The following is a 10,596-nucleotide window of genomic DNA, read 5'->3' on the forward strand; positions in this document are numbered from 1 at the left end:
TCTAAGCATCCCTGCTTAGCCTGCCAATTGTGTTATCTTTCTTTCTGAATTAACATTATAGTTAGCAAGCTTCGATGCTTGATCTTTCAGGTTTATACTTCTACGGTGGTGTCAATTTTTATTTATTCATGGTCAAGGCTTGGTCATCTCCCTATAAATTGTATTTTGTTGGCTAATAGTTCATGGATTGACATGTTCTTGTGTAATGTGACTGTGAACAACATAGTTTAGGAACAGTGATTCTTGACTCCTAGTTTTTTTTTTCAGGATCAGGCAAACCTAGCATTACGATGGTATTAAATTGCTTAGCTTTATTTATATATTTATTTTCCTTAATTAGATTAATATAAAATTTATTGATGTAGGCCATCTTATGTTTAACCATTCGTAATGATTTTATATTATGAAATACGAAAAACTTGCAACAAGCGTAAAAGAATTAGCAAGTAAAAAACTTATAGTTTTGATGACCACTCCTACTTTGACAAAACCCAAAAATTGGAAAGCAATCAATTCATACGACGTAATGAATATAAATTTACAGTTGAAAAAGCCTTTTAATACTTGAAATACACGCTCGTTGAAACCCAACTTGTATCAAATTTAAGTAAAATCAGTCACATCCAAGTAAAAGTAAATAAGTCGCCAAAAATTAAGAAATCAAGGTTAATGCAGTTGCAAGGAGATAACTTCCCCCATAAATGTTCAAATCATGCACTTGGTCAAGAATTTGATTATTAGAAGTGTAAGGAATAATGCATTCAACGGGAATTGTATTTAGAACATTGGATTTTTGTAAAAGCCTTAATAAGCCCCCATTTATAATTGAAAGCTTCCTTTGGAATTCTTGGCTACTAAGCAAAGCAACGCTCAGAGTAACTTACATTGATTATAAAAAATTATAGGCTCTTAATAGTAGAGGAGGATGTGTGTCATAAATCACAATATACTTGTGATAGAAAAATCTAAAAAGATCGCTATTCAACAACACATTCCAATAAAAAAAACCACAATTTAAAAAAACACATTGGAATAGAACCTAGAGCTTAGAGGTGGTGTGGGAACAATGGCGATATTGTAGAACCTCGAAGGGAAGAGCTATTAAATATAACAAAGAATGCAAACAAAAAATTATGAAGAAGGTTTGTTGCCCCACTGACAAGAGTTATAATAGTTAATGAACCAGAAGGCCAAGAGTTGCGTGAGAGTTGCTCATAAGAGTGAGCGGAGAAGTAGGGTTTTATCAATTATGCCTAACTTGAAAAAGCTTAACTTCAATGTGAGTGTTTACATTTGTTTTTGATAGATTCATGCACAATATTTGGATTTTGCTAGAAATATCCATAAATAATCACATGAAAATACATTTCTTCTCCATGAAAATTAATTTTACTATTCATCATAAGTAGTGGACGTGATTTTATCTCCAATAATAGTTCAAAAATTATGGTTATTATGACATTCAGAGTAATATGCAAATTATCTTTTTGTTGTGAAATTAGACAAATGGTGTAAATGCGAGAAGAATCTAATGCATTGGTTGCTAGTTCATGTTATAAAATTAAGTCTAATACATTAAGAGTTGGGGCTATAGTAGAATTTTTTAGAATTTTAAATTTTTAGATATTTTCGTAGTTTGTTTTTGAGACTAATTATTACCTTATCATTTAGTTTTGAATTCAATATATCTAATTCACGTGTAGTATATCATAGCTGTTATAGTTCAAAGCAAGTTTATTGTGAATGCTTTCATGCAATTGACTGATGTATGATGAACTGTGATATCGAACTTGTAATATTATTGCTATATTTCATAACAAACACTATAAATGATTTTAAGAGGAGAAGGAGATTAATAAAATTATTATTATTATTAATTTTAATTCCATGAGATAGGAAAATACCCAACTTTATGCAGAATTGCTCACTAAAGTGATTATGATTGTCTCCCTAAGCAATAACAAAGAGATCAAGCATTATATGAAGACAATTAGAGACATTTAGTGGCTACAACATGCCTTTATGTTTGGGGGAGGAGAGAGGATTCAAATAATTATGAAGAACTCACATAAGTGTTGCGAGATGAAAATAATATTATGTGATGGAGTGATCAAAGAAAAGTGACATAAGAGGCTGTAATTGTGCTCGGGTGGAGTATTGGAGAAAGAGTGAACAAGGAAGTGGAGCTAGTGAGGTAGAACAAACTATTAAAGCAAAGATGGGAGGAAAAACCAAGATGGGTGAAAGACAGAGAGATATAAAGAGAGTTGGGACTCGTGGTCTAGATGTGTGAATTGAGGGTGAAGCAGTGGTGGGATTGTAGGATGCCATGTTGAGTGCTTCATTGAGTGAGAGCGGGTGAAGTGAGGTGATTGTATGTGATTAGGAAAGTTGCATTGAGTAATGGGTGTGTAGAAATGGATGCAGGTTTGCGGTTGAGTGACTTTGGGATTAATGAAAACTTTGTGGGCAATAACAATGTGAATTTGCATGCGCCCATGAGGCGCATTGAAAGCGAAGCACATTCAAACAAAGTTACAATTGCAGGTTATGATGGCAGTGCTAAATGTTGGTGTGCAATATTGTGATTGAACGTGATGATTTGAGAAGCAGGATGTGAATGTGTGACTGTAGTGTAGGATGTGTTGCAAGTGATTGAATGTAGTGCTGGCAGCAGTGGAAAATTTCCGATCTACAGTTCTTTTGATTAAAGAACTCGAGCTCTATTACTAATTGATGTAGATTGTTTCAACAGGAGAGTTTTTGGCTATTTGAGAGGAAGAAATTCTCTTGCTTAACTTGGAGATCAATGGGGAAGAAGTAATTAAGTTTCGTTCAATATTATAGTTTGTTTTTACAGGATCCCAATGTTTATGATAGTTTGTTTTTACAGGATCCCAATGTTTATGGTAGAAGATCCTTCAAGATAAAACCTATTATGAAACTCATTCTAAATGTCAGATTATTGGCTAAATTGCTTTTGATAATTAAAATAAAGTATATAAATAAAACAATTATAGTTTAACTAAATTACTAAGTTACAACGGATAATTTATGCTTGCCTTACATCAAGTTCAAAATAATTGAACTTAGCATATCAAAGGGACATGATAATAGGTAAAACTTGTATGGACTTTATGTTCCTGTGCATCTTTTCCCTTTTTATTGGACCATATTTTGTTGTGTCATATTGTCTGTATCTCCATAAACTTTTGTCAAAGCCATTTGTAAAAGGGTAATGACATGTTCAAATGTTCATGCTTGTAGATTATCATACATAGATCTCATAGAGAACCCTTCAATCACATAATGCTGAAAGCTTCTGCATTACAAATTAGTTTTGAGGTTTCTTTTAGGAAAAACACTCAAGTATGTTGCCCTTATGGAGATCACCTCTGCACTTCTTGATTTATCCTTATAAAATTTCTTATTTGTTGATTCCAAAAATAATTTAGAGTACAAGCAAAATAAAATCAAGCTAACTACCTGTTTTCTTTGCATATGCCCATTGTAGTAGGATTACAAAAGAATTATCATTGGGTTTTATTTTTTTATTGATTATGGAGATTCTTACTATTTTCAAAATAGGGTACCTTGGCATATATTTTTTGCATATGCATGATTCTTATTGTTTAAATGTTTGTTGCAATAAATGAGTAGTTTGTCAATTCTAGAAGAATTTAATAGATAAATGACTTTGATAGAAGGATAAAAATTTATTTTTTGTTAATGTTATTTTACTAGGTGGATATTAAAATTTATTAGTTAGTATGATTAGAAGATGGAATGATATTTAGGTGTTACTGGCTTTAAGAACTCTGGATATGTTGTAATTAGAATGTGATATAAGAAATCACTTTTAGATTTAAGTTTGGGTGGTTAAAATGGAGAAATGCTTTAGAAGTGTGGTACAATATGAGAATATTATGGTCATTTATAGTAAATTTTATAAATGTGATTTTTGGCTAGTTATATTATATGAATTTGAATTATTGGTTGTAAAAGAAATATAGCCAAGCTGAGCCTGAAAAATATTAGAATGCTAAGATGAATATGTGATAAAGTTATTAGTTTGATTCTGAATTATCTGAGTTGTTCGGGACAAAACTTAGAATGTTAAGATTAATGCTTAACCAAATTTGTATGATAAATTTGAAAATTCATTAAAAATTGTTGGTGTGGATCGTGTGGTATGCAATGAAGATAGTTGAAAATCTACTTAGTTTGTATGGACATATACATCGAAGGATAGAAAATGCATAGGCAAAGTTAGTTTAAAGTATTATTAAGGAGAATGTGTAGGATTGAGCTAACATGGATATAAGTTGTTAAAAAAAATGTGAAGATATATTTAACACCTTATGTAACACTCAAATAAAATAAATAAAATTTTATGAATCATAAAGTTGAAACCAAATCATTGTGATAAGGCTACTGATAATGACATATTAGTTTTAGAGGACTGCTTCTATCTATATGCAAGACATTTTAAGTAGCTCTTTATTGAGATTCTTGTTCTACAAACAATTGTATTAGCTAAATGGATAAAAGACCAATTGGGGCATTTTCACTAAAATGCCAAGCATTAGAATTTATCTTCAAACCATTACTTGTACAAGGAGATAAAATGAGCTAATCAAGTAAATATGAGTGCTTTTGTTAATTATATTGTTAAATGCTTACCATATTGCATGGGTGGATGTTTCTCAATAAAATTTAACTTAAAAAGAATTTAAGAATGATAGCAATAAAAAATGAGGATTTTAAAATGTAGACACATTTTGTGGCCACATTCCTATAGGTACTTGGTTGGTGATTGAAGTCTACAATACTACCTCAAACATCTAAATTGCCACCTTGAATAGTTTTACTGAACAGATCTCCTACATCATTTCTTCAAGTGTTTTTTTTTAATCCATGTAAATTAAAATTTGATTATTTTGTATTAAATATTTAGATGAGATTGGCATAACGTTAATGTTTGTAACATACATGTTCATAGACATAACCTTAGAAACTAGAAAATGTTAGCAAGTTGCATGAAAAACTCGAGAGAATAGGTTAGCTTGTTGGTATGATAGATGTTGGCTATGAATAGACTATTGTATTTGTTAGGAGTTATACTAGGAGAAATTATGAGAGAATATGTTAGCTTGTAGGAGTAATTTATTCATGTGAGAAATTACGAGGAATAAATCATTTCATTGGATTAAGGAGTTCTTTCTTTTTCTATTGTATATTTATTTCCTTAGAATATGAGTTATTTTCATTCTTATTTTAGACTTTCCTATTTTATGTGATTTCTTTTATCGCGAAATAATTAACATGATTTGATTATTGAAGATATTATGTGATATATCTTCTTTTCATGTTATTTCTTTTTTCATGTTATTTCTTTTTATTATCATTTATATTATAGGATTTATGTAAGAGTTATTTATATCTTATTTCATATCAATAAAATTATTTTGAACTCTAAACCCTAAACCCTTGAAAACTAGAAAGTCGGATGGTTGAAAATCTGATTTGATTATTGGAGTGCTGAAAATTTGATTTTTTTATCCCCATTCAAATCAGATTTTCCTAAAATAGGAAAGCCTAAAATAATCTGATTTGAATGGGCTTCCACCACATAAGCAACCACAGAAACATTTGCACTAAATAAACCGCTGCATTGATGATATAGAAAGTTGGTTTGAGGCCATCACTGGACACTCCCCTTGCTTGGTCATATATCCATCCAGTGCCCTTACTATCGCAATGGAAGCCAGAGTAGCGGCACCAAGCAAGTAACTTAGGGAATCAAGGAAGCTTGACTGCTGAAAACCAGGAAGTTGGGCTGCTGCAAGCAACAAATGCCAAAAAACTGCAGGAAGGACCTGCTTGGAAGACGGCGGGGCAGCTACACCTCCAGCGGTAAGGACCTGCAGAAAATCAGGGAAGTCAGGCTGCTAAAAATCTGAACCATAAACCCTAATTGGTTTAGTTTGGTTTGAAAAATAGTTTTGTCAATTTGATTTTTGAATTTCATAGCCAAAACCAATTGGTTTAGTTGATTTGTAATCCAAATCATCTAAATTAATCAAATGCATACCCTTACTCTTAACCACAACTTATCACTCACCTTTATCTCTCATTCTGTCCTTGCCTTTATTCTCCTTGTCGCTTTAGGTTTGATTTCTTCATGCTTTTAATGGCTTGTTCCAATCACTCAAAACTTTGATTTCTTATGTCCTTGCAGCAACACTGTTCGATCTCTTTATTGTTCGCTCTCAATAGCCGCCAACCTTATGATCTTGAGCATGATTGTATTATTGTATCGAACTCCACAATGTCCACTTCTAGAGGCTCTAAAAACTAACATCCCAACACATGACTATTTTGCATGTAGTGATTCATTTGTGTGTAAATGCTTGATAATTTTTGTTTATTTTTTGACAACTACCATTGATGGAAATAAGCATGCTCAATGAAAGGGCCATTGATCTTAGTTTAACTAAATTGAAGTGTTGTTGATCTTTGATTTGACTTTATTGCGAGGACCACCCTTCTTCGTTGATCTTTGGTTTGGTTTGAGATATTTTTTCCCGTTGTTGATCTTGGATTCAACTGTAAGGAGTGATTTTTTTTGCCAATGGCTATACCTGATCAATAGTTTGGTGATTATTCTTGAATCAGTATTAAATGATTGCTATTGTACTTATTTAGTGGTTTTAAGTATGTCAATAAATCCAATATTGCTTGCCACTCACCAAAACAATGTTGAATGTTGGTTTTGTTCTTGGAACTATTTACGAAATAGGCATGAAGAATAGAAAAAGAATAAAAAAAACACTTGGTAAAGAAAAAAAAGCAAGCACACCATTAAAGAGCAATTAATCTTTTTTAACTAAAGTGCAAACTTTGTATAAATCATCTTTGATTTATTTGAGTTTGGAAGGCTATCTCACTATTGTTGATTTTGGTTTGGCATGAGGTCTCTTGTTTCTCATTTGTTCTTTGATTTACACGTAGAGCGACTTCTTTATAACTAACATATGAGTTAGGCCAAAACATATGGTATTTTAATGCCATTATTAAGAAAATACCCATGCAATTGTTAAGAGACCTTGATTTGGGTGTCCAAAAAGTCGTTTTGTTCACCGCCGCCATGGTTCATCCCTTAGAAGACAATAAAGATGTTATTAAACATCTTTTACCCTCAAATGGCTTGACATAAATGTTGACAATCGTCTGTGAAAATCATGCAAAATTATGAAACTTGCTTCAGATTCACATCTAAGTTTGACACATATAAAAGTAAAAAAGATGAAACTTGACCAATTCAATAAATATTGACAAATGCATTAGGTGCAATAAATGTTTGTATGACACAATGACTTACTATTCAAAGCTTTATTTACTAAAAAAAATGATATAAAGCTGGTTAGGGCATGGAGTTGATCAATATAGGAATTAAGTCTAAATTTGGGCTACTATATCTATAATGTTAGGCTATATGGACCACTTTACGACGTAAGGTTAGATGTTCTATTTATAGGCATTTTAATAGATGGTAGCCCCAACTCAAACTAAACTTTTGTCGCCTATTTATAATCCCATCTATTAAGACCATACTAATCTTTAATCAGACCCTACATATTAAAGTGGTCCATTAGCATATATGTTTCAGACCCTAAATAAAACTCCCGAGCTCTTATTAGCATTATTCAACGCCTTTGAATTTCATATGACTACTATTTGAATTATTTAATGAAATTGACACATGAAGCCTTGTGCAAGTAAATAAGTTAACATTAACTTCGGAATTATATGTTTGACAACCACTTTCATCATGGTCTAAATGGTGATAACCCATGATTGTTAATTAGGCCTTTGGATTTTACTACTTATATATAACTCTTTTACGTAACATATTGGGTCTATTGATATTCTCAAGATGAAGAAGCACACGATTTTGTGTAGGTCTCCCATCCCTTATTCAATATCTATTCAAATTCTGTTCAAATTATTTTAGATCAAGCAATTTTAGTAATCAAGAATATTCTCTCTTGAGCAAGAGGGATAAGTAATTATAGGATTTTGCATTTTTGCGAATTCTCAAGTCTAGATTTAAGTAAATCTTAACTATGTCATCATAAGAAATTTGGCTAAATTAAGTCAAATCTGTCCCAAAAAAAAGTTGCTTTTGTGTTGTCTTGTATACTTGAGTAGGCTTGGGGGAGGTTTACATTTCAGCGATCGTGGATACATTCCATGCCATGTGAAGTCATTAGCGATGATTGGCTTATAAACTCTAATTTTTTTTTCTTGGTTGTATTTTTATTAGAGGCCCCATGGGGTTTAGGTTGTTGGTAATAAAGGTGCAAGATCACCTTAGTTTAAAATTGAGGATTTAACAATGAGGTTAATCCTTTAGAATGAATTTATTCTTCTATTCTTAATTTGTCATTTATGAATTATAGAGTTGAAGTTGCACTACGGTTTTTACCCCTTCCTCGATTCGTGTTTTCAGTAGTGTCTAGTGTTAAAAGATAGTTAATGTGAAAAAATATGTTTTTTTTTTAAATTTTTTAACGATTTGAGAGGTCTGATGGAGAAGTATTGAGAGTAGTGAGGATCTACAGATGATTTTGAGTGATTTAGAAAAGTTTATGATAAAGTTCCAAGAGAAGTTCTTTAGAGAGTCCTAGAAAAGAAAGGTGCTGATATGACTTATATTCAAGTCATTAAAGATATGTTTACTAGAGCTGTTACTTATGTTCAAATATAAGGAGGATTGACCAAGTATTTTTCTATCTCAGTTGGATTACACCAGGGATAAACTTTAAGCCCATATCCTTTAGCTTTAGTTATGGATGCTCTTACTGGACATTTATAGGTGGATGCACCTTAGTTTATGCTTTTCGCTGATGATAGCTTTCTTGTGGATAAGAATAAATAAGTAAAATTATATGGATTATGGAGGTCTACATTGGAGTCTAAAGGCTTTCATTTGAATAGACCTAAAATTGATTACATGGAATGTAATTTTAGTAGTATTAACTCTACTGACAGAGCTGTAACTATGGGTGATCAAATCATTAAAAGGTGTGAACGTTTTAGATATCTCAGGTCTATTGTTCAAATTCGGTCTATTGTTCAAAGTGATGGTGATATAGATAGGGATGTTATAATTAATAGAATTTAAGTTGGTTGGTTGTAGTGGAGGAATGCATCATGCCTATTTTGTGATAGAAATGTACCACTTAGAGTTAAAGAAAAATTTTATAAGATGGTGGTGAGACTAGCAATATTTTATGATGCAGAATGTTGACATTTAAAAGAGAAGCATAAAACTAAGGGTATGTTTGGGGCAGCTGTTGATTATTTATTATCTGCTGATAAGCAGATTATTCTGATAATCTGCAGATTATCAGAATAAGCTGGTTTGCTGTTTGAGGCAGCTTATTCAGGCAGCTTATTCAGAACAATGAGGCAGCTTATTCAGAACAACTTACTGAGAGATGTTGAATAAATGACTATTCTGCCCCTGTTTGGTTAAGCAGTTTCACAACAGATTATTTATGGAAAATAATAGATAAAATAGATATCTCAAAATATTACAGTTCAAGTACAAAAATTAAAATACATTGCTCATCACTTCGTGAGTATCAAAACAAATAAAATAAGAAGAAATACAATTATAATTCAAGTAAAAATATTAAAACGTTCAATTTAAAACACTTGACGTTATCTGTCCTCTTCGGAAACCATCGTAACACGATCACTGTCGGCATGTGAGTATGTCGGAATGTCGGTCCAACGGAAGAAACTGCATCTTGCTGAAACACCCCTATGACAACCGTAAAACTGTCTCCCATTGCTAAGCAGCTGGCGTGATGTGAGTAAGGGAGCCGGTAGTCTGCAGTAACATAACACAACTCGGGTGGTCCCTGAAATTCTCGAGCTCATACTGTTAGTGAAATAAAACAATCAAAAGATATAATCTGTCAGACCATAAAATTAAATTAAGCTTTATATATAAAAATAAAGGAAAATCCATACAAAAACTAAACAAAAATTAAACAAAACAAAATAAAACTAAAACTAAGCAAAACAAAATAAATAATTTAAAACAAAATACAAATCCATACTATAACGAATTACATCCCAAATAAAGATGCGAAATTCTTAATAAAACCTTAAAATTCAAATCCATACTACATTGAAATACATCCAAAAGAACATGTAATAAATAAAAAAGCGTGGCTGAATCAACATCCAGATATAGCAACTGCGATAGACTCCCTCAAAGTAGCCATCTCGGTTGCACCCTCACCGTCCTGAGTTTCAATTTCAATCGACTCGATCTCATCCTCAGGTAATGATTGAACAACGAGAGATCCTGAAGGTTCTGGAGAGTCAATAATTTGATCTTCATCAGCATATCAGATCGAGAGGGATGTTGTTGGATGAAATTGTGAAGTGCTATAGTAGCCACCACAATATGCACTTGTTTGGGAAATGGATACGAGGACATATCACGTAGGATAACCCATTTCTTCTTCCACACCCCAAAAGTTCTTTCAATAACCCCGCGTAAAAAAGAGCGTC

General features: G+C 32.1%; 1 protein-coding gene across 1 annotated transcript in view; it reads left to right on the top strand.

Annotated features, from left to right (window-relative positions):
* The window catches only part of LOC110039162, a 53,298-nt gene that overhangs the window by 912 nt on the left and 41,790 nt on the right, over window positions 1–10,596 (top strand). The gene's annotated exons all lie outside the window — the stretch shown is intronic.

Source organism: Phalaenopsis equestris, unplaced genomic scaffold (assembly GCF_001263595.1).
Source record: "Phalaenopsis equestris unplaced genomic scaffold, ASM126359v1 Scaffold235604, whole genome shotgun sequence".
Classification (NCBI taxonomy): domain Eukaryota; kingdom Viridiplantae; phylum Streptophyta; class Magnoliopsida; order Asparagales; family Orchidaceae; genus Phalaenopsis; species Phalaenopsis equestris.